This window comes from Pogoniulus pusillus, chromosome 10, assembly GCF_015220805.1.
Source record: "Pogoniulus pusillus isolate bPogPus1 chromosome 10, bPogPus1.pri, whole genome shotgun sequence".
NCBI classification, from domain to species: Eukaryota; Metazoa; Chordata; class Aves; order Piciformes; family Lybiidae; genus Pogoniulus; species Pogoniulus pusillus.
This window is the reverse complement of record NC_087273.1, coordinates 2,541,169-2,560,586: the sequence shown is the minus strand read 5'-3', so window position 1 is coordinate 2,560,586 and position 19,418 is coordinate 2,541,169. Positions and strand designations below refer to the sequence as shown.

The 19,418-nt window shown below is 46.0% G+C and overlaps 1 protein-coding gene across 5 annotated transcripts in view; it reads left to right on the top strand.

Annotated features, from left to right (window-relative positions):
- The window catches only part of GAB1 (GRB2 associated binding protein 1), a 104,096-nt gene that overhangs the window by 12,659 nt on the left and 72,019 nt on the right, over nt 1-19,418 (top strand). The window contains exon 1 of one of the 5 annotated variants that reach the window (XM_064149495.1): nt 17,524-17,639. The exons of the other annotated variants lie outside the window; for them this stretch is intronic. The gene's annotated coding sequence lies outside the window, so the exon portion shown is untranslated. Of the gene's footprint in view, nt 1-17,523; nt 17,640-19,418 lie in introns of those variants that run through there. 5 annotated transcript variants of the gene reach the window in all.

Genomic DNA, 19,418 nt, shown 5'->3' with positions numbered 1-19,418 from the left:
ACAGTGCAGCCATAACTGACTCTGCCTCCCATCTTCTTTGCTGGTGTAGTCTTGGAATGGGCAAGTTAAGGGTGCAGACTGTTACTGCCATTTAACGAACCTAAAACTTGTGCTGCTGTGAGGGGAAGTGCAGTCACAAGCAACACTGTTGAGATGCTCTGTTGCTTCCAACCACTGCTGGGAAGGCAGTGCTATTCCCATCGGGGTGCTTCTCTGCCTTCTGCTTACGGGAAGAGGTTTTCCTATCAGTCTCTGCAACCAGCATCTGACAGGGTTGAAATATGTTCCTGCCTCCCTTAGCTGGCTGGAAAATGAGCTGCCTTTCTGCCTGCCTTTTGATCCTTTGCTTCTGGTAGCTGTTGTTTAAAGGGAGGGCAGACGGCACGCTCCTCTCTGAAGTTTCTCCTTAAACAAAATAGGCATAAAGAAGATCTGTCCATTCCAGCTGAGAGACTGAGTTGGACAGATGTTTCTTACTCAGTGCTGAGGAGGAAAGTCCCTGGCTAGGGACTCTAGGATGAGGGTTAAAAGGTGGAGAAATCCTGCGGGGGCCTCCTGCTGCGATGATGGCTTCAGCCCTGCACAAGTGAGAGAGAAGATCCAAACCTTCTGCCTCTCATGTCCTTTCCTCCTCGCTGCAACTATTTTGTGTTTATTTTCCTACTTTTCAATTGCATAATTTAGTCCTTCCTGCCACTTCCTAATGTCTGAATCATAGGTAGCTCTTCCTGCGTGCAGTAAACAAACATTTTTCTGCTGGCACCTTTCCAAACCTTGACATTGTATTTCTGAAGGTGCGGGGGGGTCCCTTTGGCAGTGCGCTCGGGAAGCTCATTCACTTGTGTGCGGGCTGGGTACGCTGCCTGCTGCACACTTCTGTGGCCAGCTCATTTCCTTGCCTTGACAGTCTTCTAAACTGATATAGCTGCTTGGCTGCTCAGGACCAGCAGGTGGATGGTAGAGGATTACGAAAAGGTGTGTAAGCAGTGGGTTACAAGCTACTGGAGTTAGTAACAGTAGCAACTAAGTTGCCTCAGGTCTTCCTGCTGTTGATGTTGCCTCTTCTCTTTCTCATGCCTTGCAAATAGACAGGGTGCTGAGATACACTGTGTCTGCCTTCTACCCTGTCCCTTGCGATAAGGACTGTCCTGTTTAATGTTAGAGCTTTGCTCGTCTTTGGGTCCTTTCACTGCAAAGCAAGAAGATAGCACAGGGTGCTGCCAGAGATGCAGTCTGCCTCCGTCAGCCTGCTTGGCCCTCCTCAGCCGTGTTTGTAAAAGATGCAGCATGAGCGTTGCTCTCACTTCTCTTACTTTTCTTATTTCTAAGCTTTGAAGGCCTTAATTTTATTTCTTTAACTGGTTGTGACTCCAGAATGCCACATAGAAGGCATTCCTGTGGGGACTCCTCACCTCTCCTGCTGCACTTGGCGTGCTGCTGCTTTCTGACCTCTCGGGGAAAGTCTGTCTGGAATTGTGCTAGAGCAGCGCTGGTGTGCGGAGCGCCCCAGCTCCCTCACTGCAGCTACGAGGGCAGCTGTGGGATGGACTTGACCTGCTAAGTGCTGACTGAAGTGGAAAGATCCAGTTCTTGTTTTGGCAGCTTTGCCTTTGTATCTTCCTGTCTGTCTGTGCATCCTCGCTTCCCTCTAATTCCTCCTCCTAAGAATGGAGGGGAGAATCAGTCACATATATTCAGTACAGACTAGCTGAGATGAGAACAGCCTGAATGTCAAAGTGACTTCATCTCCCTGCTCTCTTGTGAGAGAGGTTTGGCAGCTCCAGCTCACCTGGAGTTTGGAGAGTTGCACGTAGCATGGGAAGCACGTTCTCCCTGCAGATGACTTACTGGCAGGTTGTGCCAATAAAACAAAGCAGCAGAATCTCACTGCAGCTCAGTTTAATACCAATTTCACAAAGGAGCATTGAAGCAAAGGAACTCTGCTGTTACATGTCATAGGAACGCCTCATGTTCCAGTTTCTCCTGGCTGAGGCTGTGCATCAGCAGGGACTTGGGGTTTTCCCTTGTGCTTCTTGTTCTCATCCAGTCTGTGAAGGATGCAGAAGGCTGAGAGACTTTTGACTTGGTAGCTCATCTTAGAAGCTGTGAACAGGTTGGACACTCTCTCTGTTGTCGTGGCCTACTTAGGCTGTTTGTCTGTGTGTAATGAAAGAATTTCCATTTCTTTCTGCAGTGATGGGAGGAGTCACTGATTTTTATAGTTAGAGCTGAAATTAATTTTCTGTATTAGGAGTATCAAAGTCTCTTTTTTGAAGGTGCAATTTAGGTAATGAATGATGCTAGGCAGTTGGGAAGAAAGCAGTGTGCTGGAGGACAATATCCTGTTTATAATAGGCTGCTGTCATTTCAGACTAGAATATATTCCTTAATTACACTAAATCACATGGAAACTCTATGTGGAAACAGCCACCTGGGTGGTTTTTTTCATCCATTTTTTATCCATTTTTGAATCATTAAATAGAGCATACTCAATAGATGCTGTGTTAAGTAACATGCAAAATGCTTTTGTGTCCTTTGCACAAGGTATGGTGAAAGTTTTGCTGAATCAGAGGCAAAAATGTAAGGGTTGGGTCCTGTAATTATAGTATTACAGGACCTGTCTACTATTGCCTTTTAATTTAAGCTTTTAATGTAAAATATTTCTGGGTAGAATGAAGATAACACTGACCAAAGCATAGTGAAACCAAACTTTTCAGTCATTTGCCTTGCTTTAAGCTGTCTTGCAATGTTCTGTGGTACTATTTTTCTCAGTTCTAGTCAATACGTATCACATTGCTGTGCAGATCTTTTCATTTGAATTTGAGGTTATTTAATTATGAATTTCAGTGACTGCACTGTTGGCTTTCACCTAAGGCAGCAACAACCTTGCCTCTGCAAAGAGTTGTCCTGCAAGGGTTTTGTCCTTCTTTAAAAGTCAGATCTGATGGAGAGCTGTGTGATTGTTTTTTAGCAAGAAGTTAAGCAGTGCTTCTGTGAGTTGCTTGTGAAATTCCAGTGATTCTCTAAGGGGGCTGCAAGAAAGCTGGGGAAGGACTTTTTAGGCTCTCGGGGAGTGATAGGACTGGAGGGAATGGAACAAAGCTGGAAATAGGGATGTTAGGAAGAAGATCTTCAGCATGAGGGTGGTGAGAGCCTGGAAGGGGTTGCCCAGCAAGGTGGTGGAAGCCTCATCCTTGGAGGTGTGTAAGGCCAGGCTGGATGGGGCTCTGGCCAGCCTGATCTAGTGTGAAGTGTCCCTGCCCATAGCAGGAGGGTTGGAACTAGATGATTCTTGTGGTCCCTTCCAACCCTGACTGATTCTATGATTCTAGTTGCACTGCCCAGTCTTTAAAACACCTTTTTGTAGTGTTATGGGGGAAAAAAATCACAGTAAGGTTTATCTCCAAACTTGTAACTCTGCAAGCAGATGTAAGCCAGGAAAATGGTTGAGGCTGCAGTGCAAAAATGCTTTCCCATGAAACAAAACCCCTGTACTTGTGCAATAAGTTATCATAAATGTGATGTCATAGTCTCTGCAACTTTCTGAAAGGGGTAGCCTGATTTTGAAATCACCCCAGTAGTGAATAACAAGCCTCTGAATTGGCCCAGACAACAGCAGACATGTCTGCATCATCTGGGAAAAGCACTCACCTTCTTAGGGAATTAAGCTGTTTCAAAATAGAATTTGTTGGCTCCATGTGTTAATCTTGGCTTTTCATAAAGAAGTGCAGCATCCCACAGCGATCAACTCCTTCTTTTAACAGATCTATAAACTGCCAGGTATGCAGGTGAAACAAACTGCGTGGAGGAAGGCTCCTTGAGGCCATTAAATGCAGTTCCACCCAACTACAGTTGTCCCCCAGTAGCATTACAATTACAGAATCATAGAATCAGCCAGGTTGGAAGAGACCTCAGCCAGTCCAACCTAGCACCCAGCCCTAGACAATCAACCAGACCATGGCACTAAGTGCCTCATCCAGGCTTTGCTTGAACACTTCCAGGCATGGTGACTCCACCACCTCCCTGGGCAGCCCATTCCAATAGTAAAACTGCTGAAGTTGGAAGAGATCTTTGAGTTCATCAACTTCTTCATCTGTGGAAAAAGGTTCCTAGATACAGCTGCTCTTGCAGGAGCATGGATAGTTTCACAGGTCTGCCCAAGGGCATATTGTGCAGATTAGGCAGAACCCAGTCAGTCTTTAAGGTTGCAGTGGCATTATTCAGAAACTTTAGTTCTGGATAATTATTGTATGTGATAGCAAGGACCTGTTGCCCGAACTCTCACTCTGGTAGTTGTGTATTGGCTGAGTGTACAAAGACGAATGAGAGAGTCTTCTAAATTGGGCACAGCTGTGGATTTGAAATTTGAGTATTGTTAAGGAAATCATTTGAAAGAACATGTTGAAGTTCCAGTGAGTGTGGTAAAACTCACCTCAGTGTCCAAACAAGTATACATGATAAATATGTATGAGTTTGCTGCTTTTATCATAACCTCTTGGTGTGTATATAGTAATTAAACCAATTTGAACAGTTTAGGAATTAGTGATGTGCTGACAAAAGAGATCTCTCTACCTCCCTAGCAGAAAGATCTTCAGAGCCATCACTGTATCCTTCGGGTAAGAACCTGGATGAATACATAAGCCTTGCAATATGCCCAGGAGGTCATCTGTAAGGGGGAGGTGGGAGCAAAAATTAGACCCAGGAGCCTTCCCAGAAAGCTATCTACTGGTACATCTCCATGTTTGGGAAACCTTGGCTTCTGCCTCGTTCACTCTTTCCTCATGACTTACAGATGCCTGTAGAAGCCCACAGGTGACCTTTTCCAAGCTGATTCTTGGGTCAATAGTTCAGTCCCTTCTCCCTTTTTGCTTGGAAAGCATTTAACAGGCTTTAAACAGAATTGCTTCTTTTCAGTCTAATATGAGTGGAGTGAGAGATTCCTTTGTAGCCAGGGCTTTGCCTGTGTGGAGATCTGTTAAGGCTGAACTGGCTTGAATTTGTGCATAGGAACAATTGACAGAACACAGGCTGGAGAGCATGGGAATTATCTGTGCTCTGTTAGGAGCACTGCCAAGATAAGCTGCTGTCTTCTGTATCAGCTGTAAAGTTTCTTTGTGGTCATCCTTCAGTGAAGCCCCAAATAGCGAACATGATTCACATTCCTCTGAGATATAAAAGCAAACACAAATGTGAAAGCTGACCTCTAAAAGAATGCAATTTTAACTATAAACCCAGATTTCCTATTTGATGATCTCATTACTTTAATAATAAAATACATATTAAAACAAAACAAAAGGAAAAACAACAACAAATAAACCCAACCCCCAAACCCTAAAAAACTGAAGCCAGCAGAATTCACCACATTCTGAGCAAGGTAAAAGGTTTTGGAGCCTTCCAGTGTTTCTACAGCATCAGCCTTGTCCTCTCTGGACTGAGTATCTATCAGATATTTTTCTCCCAGTATGTCAGACAGGTCTTGAAGTGGTTTGGAGCTAGGAGATATCATTACCACAAAATAGAATAAAATCAACTGGGTTAGAAGAGACCTCCAAGCTCCTCCAGTCCAACCCAGCACCCAGCCCTGGCCAATCAACCAGACCATGGCACTAAGTGCCCCAGCCAGGCTTTGCTTCAACACCTCCAGGGACAGTGACTCCACCACCTCCCTGGGCAGCCCATTCCAATGCCAATCACTCTCTCTGCCAGAAACTTCCTCCTAACGTCCAGCCTGTAGATACAACCATTGGGGATGCTGCCTTCTGTTTTCACAGTTCCTTAAAAAAGAACTCAAAATGATGTGTGACAAGATAGATTTAGTTGCTCTGCACAAGAGGGAATCTGCATCTTGAGTGCCACAATGCAATTCAAGCCTGTTGATGTCTAAGAGGAAGTAGTTGTGTCAGCTACCTCAGGGTCCTGCAGGTACCAGTGCAGCTCAAAGTACCAAAGGCAGCTGCTGCTGGAGTTAAAACTGATCAGCCTCTGTGTTTGGGTTTTGCAGTGCCTGTGCTTAGGGGATAAAGACAGAGCTGCCTGCATATAGACGTGAATGTAACATGCAAGAGGTCCAGAGTGGTTTGTGCGCTCTCACAACTGTTCTGCTGCATCTTTCTGTGTGAGGTATTCCTGGAATGAGGGGGATGGAGATGATGATCACTTGCCGTTCTCTGATCTTGCTAACCTGCAGTGTTCTTAATGGGAATAACTGGAAATGAAGAGGCTACTCAGGTGTAATGAGGTTTAACTAATGTAACCAATGTTTCAACTTGTTCTACTGCATGTTTGCTCTAAGGCTTGTTTACGTATTGTATAAGCCAAACTCGCTTGTCTTGTTGGATGAGTGTGGCTACAGTCTGCAGAGCTAAGGGACTGTACTGTAATATCTTACATGGCATTACCAAAATATGTCCCTCTGCTATGACATAGCAATGGCACATGGAACCTGTATGCTTTTGACACACTTCTTAGTGATGATATCCATTTTTTGCGCATTGTGGGAAGTCAAACATACTAAAAAACAAATTGTAACCACCCTTATGCATTTAACAACTAAATCAAAGAGGGCTGAGAGTGGGCAGTGACCTGAGTTGCTAAATCTTCACCTTCCCTTTACCTTCCTTATAAGTGACCATTCAGCTTGCTCTAAGACGAATTGAAGTTCTGTATTGACAGAAAATTGGTATCAAGCAGGGTAACTTCTTTTTTTTAAACCTCCCTCCAAGCTCACTGTCATCTTGCTCTTTGGGTGATTTTCGTGTTCATCACAGAATCAGCCAGGCTGGAAGAGAACTCCAAAGCTCATCCAGTCCAACCTAGCACCCAGCCCTGTCCCAACAACTAGACCATGGCATAAAGTGCCCCAGCCAGGATTTGCTTCAACACCTCCAGGCACAGCGACTCTACTACCTCCCTGGGCAGCCCATTCCAATGCCAATCACTCTGCCAACAACTTCCTCCTTACAGCCAGCCTAGACCTCCCCTGCCACAACTTGAGACTGTGTCCCCTCCTTCTGGTGCTGGTTGCCTGGCAGAAAAGACCAACCCCACCTGGCTACAACCTCCCTTCAGATAGATGTAGACAGCACTGCCCTGAGCCTTCTCTTCTCCAAGCGGCACACCCTCAGCTCCTGCAGCCTCTCCTCACAGGGCTGTGCTCCAGGCCCCTCACCAGCCTTGCTGCCGTTCTCTGAACACCTTCCAGCACCTCAACATCTCTTTTGAATTGAGCAGCCCAGAACTGGACACAGCACTGAAGGTGTGGCCTGAGCAGTGCTGAGTACAAGGGCAGAAGAACCTCCCTTGTCCTGCTGGCCACACAGTTTCTGATCCAGGCCAGGATGCCATTGGCTCTCCTACCTGGGCACTGCTGCCTCATCTTCAGCTACTCTCTACCAGCACCCCCAGCTCCCTCTCTGCCTGGCTGCTCTCAGCCACTCTGTCCCCAGCCTGTAGTGCTGCTTGGAGTTGTTACGGCCAAAGTGCAGAACCCTACACTTGGCCTTGTTCAGTCTCATCCCATTGGCCTCTGCCCACCCATCCAGCCTGGCCAGGTCCCTCTGCAGGGCTCTCCTACCCTCCAACAGCTCCACAGCTGATCCTAGATTGGTGTCATCTGTAAACGTACTGATGATGGACTCAATCTCCTTGTCAACCTATTGATTTAATGCCCTTTGTAGAAAGCTACTCTGGTCAGATAGAAGTAGTGAACTATTATTTCTGTTTCAGTAAAAAAACAAAACCAAAAAACCCAAAACAACAACAAGAAACCTCCTGGTATTTTGGCATTAGCATGAAAGCAGTAATAAAATTTCCTCTTAAGACTGAAGATTCAGCTCCACTGAAACAAACATTTTACAGAATATTTTTCCCTTTCTCTCTCCCCACTCTCCAAAAAGTTTGGAAGGAAATGCAGCTTCAGAGTCTTGAGATTTCCTGAGCTGATCCCTTTTTGCCAGCCTTTTTAGCGTGCGTGTTGCGGTCTGAACTAGGTTAGCTTGTCCAGAGTTCTTCAGGGAAACTCACAGCCAAGATGGTAAGCATATACTCATGTCTAGCTTCCTTTGTGGCTTTCATCTCTTTTTTTTGCTGTAGTTATCTAACTTTCTTAATCAAAGTTACTGGAAGAAGGTTTGTGCAAAACATTGGCTTTTATAAGAGGAGGGGCCGTGACCTGCCACGATGTGTGCCTGGAAGGGAAGATCTTCCTTTGCTTGGAACTTCCCAGCAGTTGTTGGGTTTGCTTGCCTTTTCTTTTCCCCATTACTTAACACTTTCAGTCCAGTTGCTTTGAGAGTCATCTAAGAAATTGCAGCCTTCACCCTGCACTGATGTCAGCCCAGAGTGTGGGTACCATAGGGGTGAAAATCTACATTTCTCCTGCGATGCAGAGATGATGATGGAATCAGTGAGGGCCTTGGAGCACTGCGACAACGCTGGTGTTTCTGCATGCCTGGGGTGGAGAAAGCTATGGGCAGAAGGTCAGCCTTGAAGTACAGGAGATTGTAAGTGGTAAACTCCTCTCTGGAATACAGTAGATATCATTTATCTAGCAAGCTGGAGGTTAGAGAGGAATTCCTTGCTACTCCTGCTGTCTTCAGACTGAGAAGAGTTGAATAATTGGGCTGAATGCAGTAGGGGTGATTGGATGGCCTCGTATATTTACATTTGACTTATTATAGTAGAGTCATCCTTCTTCATCTTCTAAAATTAGCCAAGCACAGCACAATTATAATACTTTCATGCTTCAGGATAAGCTTTGCATTTCATTAGTTCATTGGTTCTTATTTGTGCTACGTCAGTTCAGGAAGAAAAATGTTTAACTGGAATAACTTGTTCTGAAAGTTTAGTACAAGTGTGTGCTTTCTTCATCTCTAATTCCTCTTCTCCCAGTGTGAAAGTCTGTTTGCCTCATCCTCTATGCTAAGTTGTAGGGTTCTCCATGGAGTAGCATCAAAGCAGTTTATTTGCCTTGAAATACATCTGTGTATTTGATTAGAAGTTTTTAGTTGACACCCCACTAAGTACTTGGGGTTTTTTCCCCTCCTCCCCCATGCATATATTTTTAGGGCAAGACTTACAGGTAAAAATATAAACAAGTTGGAGGCACCTTACTTTTAGATTAGAATCACAGAATCATTAAGGTTGAAAAAGATCTCTAAGATCATCCAGTTCAATTATCAGCACAACACCACCATGCCCCCTAAACCATGCCCTGAAGTGCCATGTCTGTAATGCTTTTAGAACACCTACAGGGATGGTGACTCTACCAGCTCCCAGGGAAGCCTGTTCCAACATCTGGCCACTCTATTGGTAAAGAAATTGTTCCTCATAGCCTATCTAAACCTCCTCTAGTACAACTTGAGGCTATTTCCCCATATACTATTGCTAGTTACCTGAGAGAAGAGACCCAAATGGTTCCAACCTCCTTTCAGGGAGTTGTAGAGAGCAAAAAGGGCTCCCCTCAGCCTCCTCTTCTCCACACTAAACAGTCCCTTAAGTTATGTTTCTCATTTGAAACTGATGTTTGTGCACCTGTGAGTGAGGCACAGTGGCATCTGTCACCCCAGGGACTGCTGCCAGGCTGGCAGCAGTGTGCTTCAAGCAGCTGCAGGCCAGCGGGCAGCTTGTTTGTCATCAAGGACGTCATGGCCTTTAGGGGCTGTGGGGCACAGGGGATCCTGGGGCTCTGGGCATCAGGGCTGGTTTGTGGGGAAGTTTGAGCAGTAATCCCAGGGCAGGTTTGCTTTTCCTGAAACCCTCTGCAGTGCTGGACTGAAGGCTGCTCCCTGCTCCTGTCTTCCTTCCTCCCTCCCCAGCTGAGGCAAAGCCTTATGCTGGATGTCCCCTTCCAAGGAGACCACTGCACAGCTAGGGAATGTAGCTGCCTCTCCTGCTCTGCCCACTTGCTTTGGGCTGGCACCTCTGGTTTGCCTGTGCACCTCCTGTGTGTCCCAGCCAGGCTGCCCTTGTCTTTGCTAGGGGGGAGTGGCGGACCCAGGGGGTGCCCACGTTGCTCTGGGAGGGCAGGCTGTGGTGTTTGTCTTCCTGGGAGCCCACTGTCAAGGCAGCAGGTGAGGGATGCACGCTCTCTAGAGATCAGTCTTGTGTTCTTATAGACACTTTGAAAGGCAAAAGAGCCTCCAACTGGGTTGGTGGGCAAATAAATGTAGGTGGCCTTGGGGCCAGCGTGGTGTCTGAGGGCTGTGCTGCCAACCCTTGCTGACAAAACCAGAAGGGTGAGATAGTCACTGGTCACGTTTGTCTTCCTCGGTGACTTGTTGTGCAGCCTGGAGTGACAACTGAAGCACTCCTGCTCCAAACCGAGCCAGGACACTTCATCTCACTGTCCTGCCTTGCAGTTGATGGTAATGGAAGTAACCTTTTCCACCACACAGTTTTCTTGTTCACAGGCTTCTGTGTGACCTTGTAGTGAAGTCATAAAAGCTTGAATCTTTGCTATCGCAATCCTTGCCATAGCAACATGCGTCATGGCCGTATAATTATTTATTTAATGGCTTTAATTATGACAACTGGGAAAGGCACTCATGAAAACTGGAACAGGTAAGGAGGGGGGGGGGGAAAGGCACTAGTTTGAAACTAAAAAAAGAACAAAAACAACAACAACACAATAAACCCAAACCCAACTCAAACCAAACAAACAGAAACAAAACCCAGTGAAACACTTTGGCAATAACATGACAGAGGAATAGGTGCTGGAACCTTGTTTTTAACTGCTTCACTTTCTTCTTTGTCTGCCTTTTCCTCCCTCCTGAGTTTTGTTTTTCATTTCACTGTGCAAGAACTGCTTCACTGACTTTCTTGTTTTCCATTTGCAGGCCCTATAAATACTCCTCCTTTTGTGATGTTATTTCCAAGAGCTTTGCTTCTAAATGCTGTGCTACTCAGAATTTGTTAGCTTTGAATTTTGTGCTATCATATCAGAAATCAGAAATCCTGAAGACAAATGCTCATTATTAGCCTTTACATTTCAGGTTGTTTACAGCTTTCCTTGTTTTCAGAAATCAGTTTTGCTATTGACAAGCTCTCTCAGAACTATCTACAGGAATAAAATCTGAAGCATTTAAGAACACACAGTCACCAGCATACTCTTAGACAGGAGAAACTGTGGTTTGGCTTCTTTATAGACTTGACTGCTATACTCTAGAGGGTTTCTTTCCTGTGTACAGTTCTGGAGCCCCCAACACAAGAAGGACATGGAACTGTTGGAGCCAGTCCAGAGGAAGCCACCAAGATGCTGAGAGGGCTGCAGCAGCTCTGCTATGAGGACAGGCTGCAAGAGTTGGGGCTCTGCAGCCTGGAGAAGAGAAGGCTTTGAGGAGACCTTATAGTGGCCTTCCAGTATCTGAAGGGGGCTACAGGAAGGCTGTGGAGGGACTATTGACAAGGTCTTGTAATGACAGGATGAGGAGGAACAGTTTTAAACTGGCAGAGGGGAGATTGAAACTGGATGTTAGGAAAGAGTTCTTTGCAGTGAGGGTGGTGAGACACTGGCACAGGTTGCCCAGGGAAGCTGTGGAGCACAGAAGCACACAATGTGATCAAAGATTACATTGGGTGCTTCTGTGCTCCACAACCTCCCTGGAGGTATTCAAGGCCAGGTTGGATGAGGCCTTGAGCATCCTGTTCTAGTGGGAGGTGTCCCTGCCTATAGCAGGGGGTTGGAACTAGCTGATCTTTGAGGTCCCTTCCAACCTAAACCATTCTATGATTATCATCAGTGCATACATCACAAGTTACATATCTGCAGCCTCTTGCAGCAGTGTATTGGTGGACTAATCTTCCTTAATTCATAAGGGAAGAATGAAATGAGACAAATAACTTTATTGACTCCACTTGAGACTTACTGACACGTTATGAATCATTGGATTTAAATCAATAGATACCTCCCCAGCCATAGCAGAAATATACCTGGGCTCCTGGCAGAGATGTCTTTTCCTGTGTCTGCACTGCAGTCCTGCACGAGAGTGGGAAGGAGCAGAGTGGGAGCATCAGAGCAGGCTTTGGCAGCTTAGGATTTTACAGACAGTTCTTGCTGTGAGTACATTAAAGACTGGTTGCGAAATATGACTTGGTGACAGAGCAGTGAATTGTTAATCCAGGATGGGGCTAGAATTTCAGATTTGTGAACTTTTGGCACGCAGGGTAGGGTGGGGTGTTGGAAGGAATCCCATTAGGTGGTCTGTGATATAAAATGCAAAGACTTTCAACCAAATAACTTAAAAACTAGCTTGGAAGAGCTTTTGTGCTGAAGTTGTTGCTTGACTCAGAAGCCTTGCTTAGTGTTCCTGCTCAGGCCTGATGCATGGAAGCAGAATTTCCTTTTCTGCTATTTGTTTGCTTTGGGAGTCTTTTGCCATGTTGAAACGTGAAACCTTTCCTGTCAGCGTGCTATCTGACTTAACCACTTCTTTGGTAGTCTGTACTGAAAGAGGAGATGTCAGCTTTGGTCATCTGTGGAAAGAAGCTTGTGGGACACTATTTTTTCTCTTTGGTTTGTTTGGGGTTATTTAACCCTGGAAAACTACTGCACTTTATTTCACAGATGTGATGCAAGGCTGTGTATGGAACCCACAGATTCATAGATTATGTTAGGAGGAGAGTCTGGCATTAATTGTTCCTCCTTTATCTTCTTGGCTGCCCATGGAAATCCATATCCTAGAACTGCAATGCTTATTAGAATGCTGCAGCCTTTAGAATTGTCTTGTGGCATCAGTCTTTGTAGGAGGGCTCAGCAAGGTCCTCTTGAGTTAAACAGCAAAAAAAACGCCTAAAACTAGGCTGCAGGCTGGTCCAAATGTCCTGTGAGGGATGGATGCACTGCCTAACATGTGGCTGCAGAACATCCAAGGACCACTTCACTGTCCTTTAGGCTGGAAAACTGAATCTTCAGAATCATAGTTGTGGAGCTTTGTGAGATTCCTGGATAGTCTTGATGGTCCAGCAAAGCATATTTCCATATTCCTGATTAATCTTTGCCCTGCATTGAGTTTAACGTGAGTTTAACTAAGCCTATCTTTGTTGATGTTCTGGACTAAGGGATTGAGTCCAGCATCAGTAAGCTTGCAGATGACACCAAGCTAGGAGCAGGTGTGGAGCTGGTGGAGGGGTAGGAGAGGCCTGCAGAGGGACCTGGCCAGGCTGGATGGGTGGGCAGAGGCCAATGGGATGAGACTGAACAAGGCCAAGGGCAGGGTTCTGCACTTTGGCCCCAACAACCCCAAGCAGCAGTATAAGCTGGGCCAGAGTGGCTGAGAGCAGCCAGGCAGAGAGGGACCTAGGGGTGCTGGGAGAGAGGAGCTGAACAGGAGCCAGCAGTGTGCCCAGGTGGGCAGCAGAGCCTATGGCATCCTGGCCTGGATCAGAAACTGTGTGGCCAGCAGGACAAGGGAGGTTATTCTGCCCCTGTACTCAGTACTGGTCAGGTCACACCTTGAGTGCTGTGTCCAGTTCTGGGCTCCTCAACTCAAGAGAGATGTTGAGGTGCTGGAAGGTGTCCAGAGAAGAGCAGCAAGGCTGGTGAGGGGCCTGGAGCACAGCCCTGTGAGGAGAGGCTGAGGGAACTGGGGGTGTGCAGCCCAGAGAAGAGGAGGCTCAGGGCAGACTTCATTGCTGTCTACAGCTACCTGAAGGAGGCTGTAGCCAGGTGGGGTTGGGCTCTTCTGCCAGGCAAGCAGCAACAGGGACACAGTCTGAAGTTCTGTCAGGGGAGGAAGTTCCTGGCAGAGAGAGTGATTGGCATTGGAATGGGCTGCCCAGGGAGGTGGTGGAGTTGCCGTCCCTGGAGATGTTCAAGAAAAGCCTGGATGAGGCACTTAGTGCCAAGGTCTAGCTGTTGGGATAGGACTGGGTGTATGATCTTCCAGCTTGGCTGATTCTGTGATTCTGTGCACAGTATTGCTCTGTAAGTTTCTCTGGGCCTTCAGAGAAAAAGCCATTTCAAGTTAGTACTGATGCAAAGGCAAGCAGAAGTTGGTACAAACTTGTCATATCTCACACTCTCTGCAGCTGTTTTGACTCAAACTGCTGTTGTGTCCCTTAGCCTAGCATCCACAACTGGGAGGAGACTTGGGATGGAAACTCCTCAGTGAAAAGCAGCAGGAGAGCTCCTAATTGAAGTGGCTGTACTATGCTGTCAGATTAGATTAGCAAGAGCTGTCTAAAGTCTTCCCCATCAGGTTGTGTGCAGTGACTCTTGCTGAGGAGCCATGCTGTTGGGGACTGGCTGGCTGCTATCTACAGCAGGTGCTTCTCTGTTAGGTTGAACTTCTCAGGGCTCAAGAGTTTATTTGGATCCAGTGAAGCCACTGCATTTGGAAGGGCAGATGAAGTTCTGACAAGTGTCCTTTCTTCATATGCTTCTCCTCCCTTTTCTTGAGCAAAGCCATCCTTCTACAAGTCTGTCACCACTCATGGTCCGTAGCTGCTATGGGGAAATGCCTGTGTGAATCTGTCTGCAGCAGAAATGTAGCACAGCCACAATGGAGCTCTTTGCTGCCTTGTTGGGTGACATCTTGAGAAAAAAAGGTTTTGTAGAGCAAGCTATGCAGATGAACTTCTTTCTCTGTTACTCATCTCTGCTGTAGTCCTCTCCTTTTGACTTAAAAAATGCTTCTGCTTTGGACAGAAGCTTTTGTTCTTTTGGGCTCTGAGTGTAGAAGCTTGGAGTGTGGCTGGTCTCTAGCAGCCAAAAGAGGAGAGATGTTTTACTGGGAGTTTTAGTGGTGAGCCTACACCTGGTGAGAAGGCAGTGGTGGGAGTTAACTTGTACCTAAGAAAACAAACCAAAAAAAACCAAAAGAAATGGGAGAACTTAGTAATGCTACAGCCTTCTCCATCTGCCTAGGGCAAGGTCGCTAAATTCACCCTTTGCTTCCACAAAGCTTGACGTGGTGTGGGAAGCCTCAGCCTTATAATCCAGAAACTACCAAAGAAGATCTGTTCCTTCCATTGCATTTTGTTTCCTTTTCCTTGCCTATATCTTGACAATTAAACCATATTTCTTCAGGGGAAGATCAGATGTTCTTTTAATGTTGCAGCAAAACTGTGCCACTTAACCATGTTTTGATGCATAATGTAATCAGCTTGATTGCTTTTTAATATGTCTTTCAGACCTACAGTTGCTGTCAGCTGGGCTGAAGCTGCTCTCTTGGGGAATTTCAGTAATGCTTTCTGGTGGATCACAGCACCTGATGGTAACAGGGCCGTGTAGTAGGTGGTTGTTTCTTTTGTCTGGGGCTAAATCAATGTCCTGGGGTAAGTGGTGACCTTTCCAGGAGGAAAGCTGAAGCAAGCTGTGGAGAAAATGCTGAGTTCTCAATCTTCCCCTACTTCTGTAGCAGGAAGGGAAGGGCTGAATGGAGTAAGGGCTTTCTGCAGCTCCTGTGCCAGGCAGCACAGCTGCACTGGTGTATGAGAGGCAGTGATGCTGGGTACATACCTTGCAGCTTTTCTCAGGTAGAGATGCTGAGGGGCGATGGAGTAGCAGCCCAGAAGCTACTGTGAGAAGTCTTCCTTCTTGAATTTGTGCGTGGCTCATTAGGGTTTGATCACTGCAAAACGAGTACCAAGCTCTAACAGCGAGCTGCTGTTTGCTTTGCTAAACACAGTGCCAGACTGCACTGAGACAGGGTTTTCCTTTCTGAGTATTTTGTTCTTGGAAGGCTTTATTGACAGTATGAGATGTGAAAACAAGGCAGGCATGTGGCTGTGCTTTTGCTTTTTCCTTCCCTATCAGAGCCGGGCAGCATATCAGCTTTAATGTGAATGTGATCTCACTAAAATACCAGCTGGTTCAATGAGAGGCATTTTAGTGTTAGCCACTCCTGATTAACTGTGAACTACACAGGTTGGAGTAATTAATGATTTCAGTTTTCTTATGGGTGTGTGCTGGTCTGAGAAGATGCAGGTGCTTCTTTGTATCCTTCACTAAACAGAACTGATTGAAAACCCAAATAAACCTGTGTGGGCTCATTACAAATCTGCAGGTGACATAGGTAAGTCATTCTATTGGACACTTCCATGTGGCTATTGATGATCTGCACCAGGGGATTGAGTCCAGCATCAGTAAGCTTGCAGATGACACCAAGCTAGGAGCAGGTGTGGAGCTATTGGAGGGTAGGAGAGCCCTGCAGAGGGACCTGGCCCGGCTGGATGGGAGGAGATAGAACAAGGCCAAGTGCAGGGTTCTACACTTTGGACACAACAACCCTAAGTGTCACTACAGGCTGGGGACAGTGGCTGAGAGCAGCCAGGCAGAGAGGGAGCTGGGGGTGCTGGTAGAGAGTAGCTGAAGATGAGGCAGCAGTGTGCCCAGGTGGGCAGCAGAGCCAGTGGCATCCTGGGCTGGCTCAGGAGCAGTGTGGGCAGCAGGACAAGGGAGGTTCTTCTGCCCCTGTGCTCAGCACTGCTCAGGCCACACTTTGATTCTGTGGTTACTTGCTTAAGTGTGCTATTCTAATGGAAGCTTTCAGAGAGCTCTTTCTTAACAGCAGTGTCTCTAGTTCTCAACTTCTGTGGCAAGATGCTTGGCTGTAGTGTGAATGAGTTAAAAATGGTGAGGAGCTGGTTTTTATATATACTGGGGGGAAAAAAAATCTGACATAATGAAGTATTTGTGAAGTGTTCTGAAGGGAAAAAATGTTCTCTGTGTGGGAGAGTGAGGAGGGATTAAAACTGAGACAGTGAGTAATCCCCCTCCCCTCTTTGTAAGGAAAGGGCTTTCCAGGTAGTACTGGAGAAAACAAACCTCACTGATTAGAAGGGCAAAGGTGAAATAAAGAATATTGATTAAGCTAAGACTCAAACCTCGCCTCTTAAGGTTGATTCTGCACTGTGAGTTTGGCTTGTGTAAAATGTAAAGTCCTGGCTGCTCGTTGTCATGTCTGCTTCTCTAATCTCTCCTCCTCCCCTCTCCTCTGTGTAGAAAACTTCTTGGCGAGGCTATGGATGCAAATTTGACCTTTAAGTTTTCGACTGAAGGGTTCGTGTATCAGGAAATAGCTCAGAATGTGCAAGATAATTTATTGCAGGAATTTAGTGCATTTTATCACTTGCTGAGACTTTGAAGGCCTTTTTAAAGTCAGTCTCTTTTAATCTTACCCTTTACCACGGAGAAGTTCTGCCTGTCAAGTGCCCATGGGAGGTACTGGATCATGTGGCTGGAGCACCTTGCCCTGCTTGCTGTGGGGAGGCTGAGGAGGCTGGTTCTGGCTGCCTTTTAAATCCTTTCGTGTTTGAACGGTGACAGCCACCCAGCAGGGAGGGAGGATGTTTGTCTGTCTGTCGTTTGTTGTTTTGAACCAAACCGTGGCCGGTGTGAGGTGGCCCAGCAGGTGCTGGGATCGGTAACGCTTCAGTGCTGGTCCCGCCTGAGTGAGCGGTGTCTTGCTCGGCTGCCTCTTGGCAGCTGGAGGGGCTGAGCCGAGGGTGCAGCCCCCTCCATTTTCTCTCGCTGTCCCTTGCCTATTGCTTCTGTGGCCGTATTAATATGGAGCAGCTGAAGTCACTGAGTTGGCCGTGGGCCAGCCTGTGCTGCATGTGCAGCCTCTGTGAAGACCACTCTAAGGCGCAGAGCAGTGATGTGAGCCAGAGATAGCGAGAGGGGCAGCGCCGAGGGGAAGGTAGGTCTTGTCTTTCTGTCCTGCCAGCTTCGACGTGTCCAAACCCTGCTCGTGAGCTTCACATTTCCTTGCTTCTCCTTACTAGCCTCCTTTTCTGTCCCACTGGGATAACTTTACTCTCTCCCTGGTTAGACAAACTGACGCTGTTTGGTAAGTTAATGGTCTGTCTCCATTAAGTCATTAAGCAACCGCCTTTCATTGATGAAAGGCTCGTTCAACAGATCTGGAGTTCGAGGTCAGTAGATTATCTCTGTGTAGCAGAAGGGCAGGCATGCAGCTACAAAGGTGTCATTTGAGCCCGTTTAAAAACACCCCAAAGCATAGCCGGACTTCTTCGCACATCACAGGTACTGCTACAATACAGAGAAGCTGGCTCTGGCCAGGCTGAGCTAGGGTAGGGTGTCCCTGCCTATGGCAGGGGGCTTGGAACTAGATGATCCTTGTGGTCCCTTCCAACCCTGACTGATTATATGATTCTGTTCTATGATTCTAAGCAGCAGCTTGGTTTCTCTTGAAAGTTTCTGTGTTTACCCTGACTTTTTCTAGAAGAAAAGCTTTTGCAGCCAAGCTTTTTAGCTAAAGTACTGTAGAGGTTACTACAGTGGAGAAAAAAAATATGAAAACTGAAATCACCTCAACAGGGTCTTTTAATCATATTTATCATATTTATCATATCATATTTATCATTTATCATTTATCATTTATTATTATCATTTATCATTTATCATATCATATTTATCATATCATTTATCAAGCCTAGAATTTGATGTTTCTCTTTGCTTGTAATCTCAGTGACTTTTTACTTGGATGTAAGGAGACTTCAGATGTGCAGTGGAACACTAACTGGATTTACCACAGTGTTTAATATGCTTTTCTTTTAAACAAAGTTGGTCAACTTTTAAAGAAGGCAGTTCCTCATAACCTTTTTACGAGGTCTCCTTAAGAACTATAATAACAAAAGGAAGAATGTTTGAAAACATACCACAGAAAGCTAATGAAAAAATCCCAATGGGTTGTGTTTCCTTAGAACATTTAGCATGTGTTGGGGGGGGGGGGGAACCCTTTAGGGGTTTGCTAACCATCTAGATTCTCATAACTATCTGAAGTAGCCTAATGAAGGATGGAAATGCAGTCTTTCCTGTTAAAGGGACTTTTGAAAACGGCAGTGACCTGGCTTTGTGTTTCAGTCTGTGACTGGTAGAGCACCAGGGCTGTGGGAAAACGTTTTGTTTCTTCTGACTGTATCAGTGGATCTGGCAAGTGGCTCTCTTTGTGCTTTTAAGAAAACCCCTGTGCCAGGCAAAGAAAAGGGAAGGGAGCTGTGTTTTAGAGATGTCCTACAGAATTTCTTTCTTCCTGTAAAGAAGAGAGTTTTTTCCCTCCTCTTTGTGCAGTACTTAGATTTAAAGAAACCACTGAGAGCTAATGCATTGTCCAGATGTACCTGGTGTTCACTTCTCCAGTGGTGGAAGGTAAAACTAACCTTGATTGCTGTCACATTCCAGGTACTGGTGTTCTCATACTGGAAATAAAACATAACTGCACTGTTTCTGCTTTTAGGAGTAATTGCACTGACTTGACTTTACAGGAGGAACTTTGCTTTGATTATGCCTTCAAATCCACCCAACAAATTAGAGAGGAGCAACACTCACACAGAAGGTTGTGTGGGGTTTTGCTGCATGGCTTCAGATTATTTTATTTAAATGCAGACTTTTGGATCTTTCTTGCAAGTCTTGGAACTGAGATGTGCTGCACATACTGTAGTAAGCCTCAGCAGCA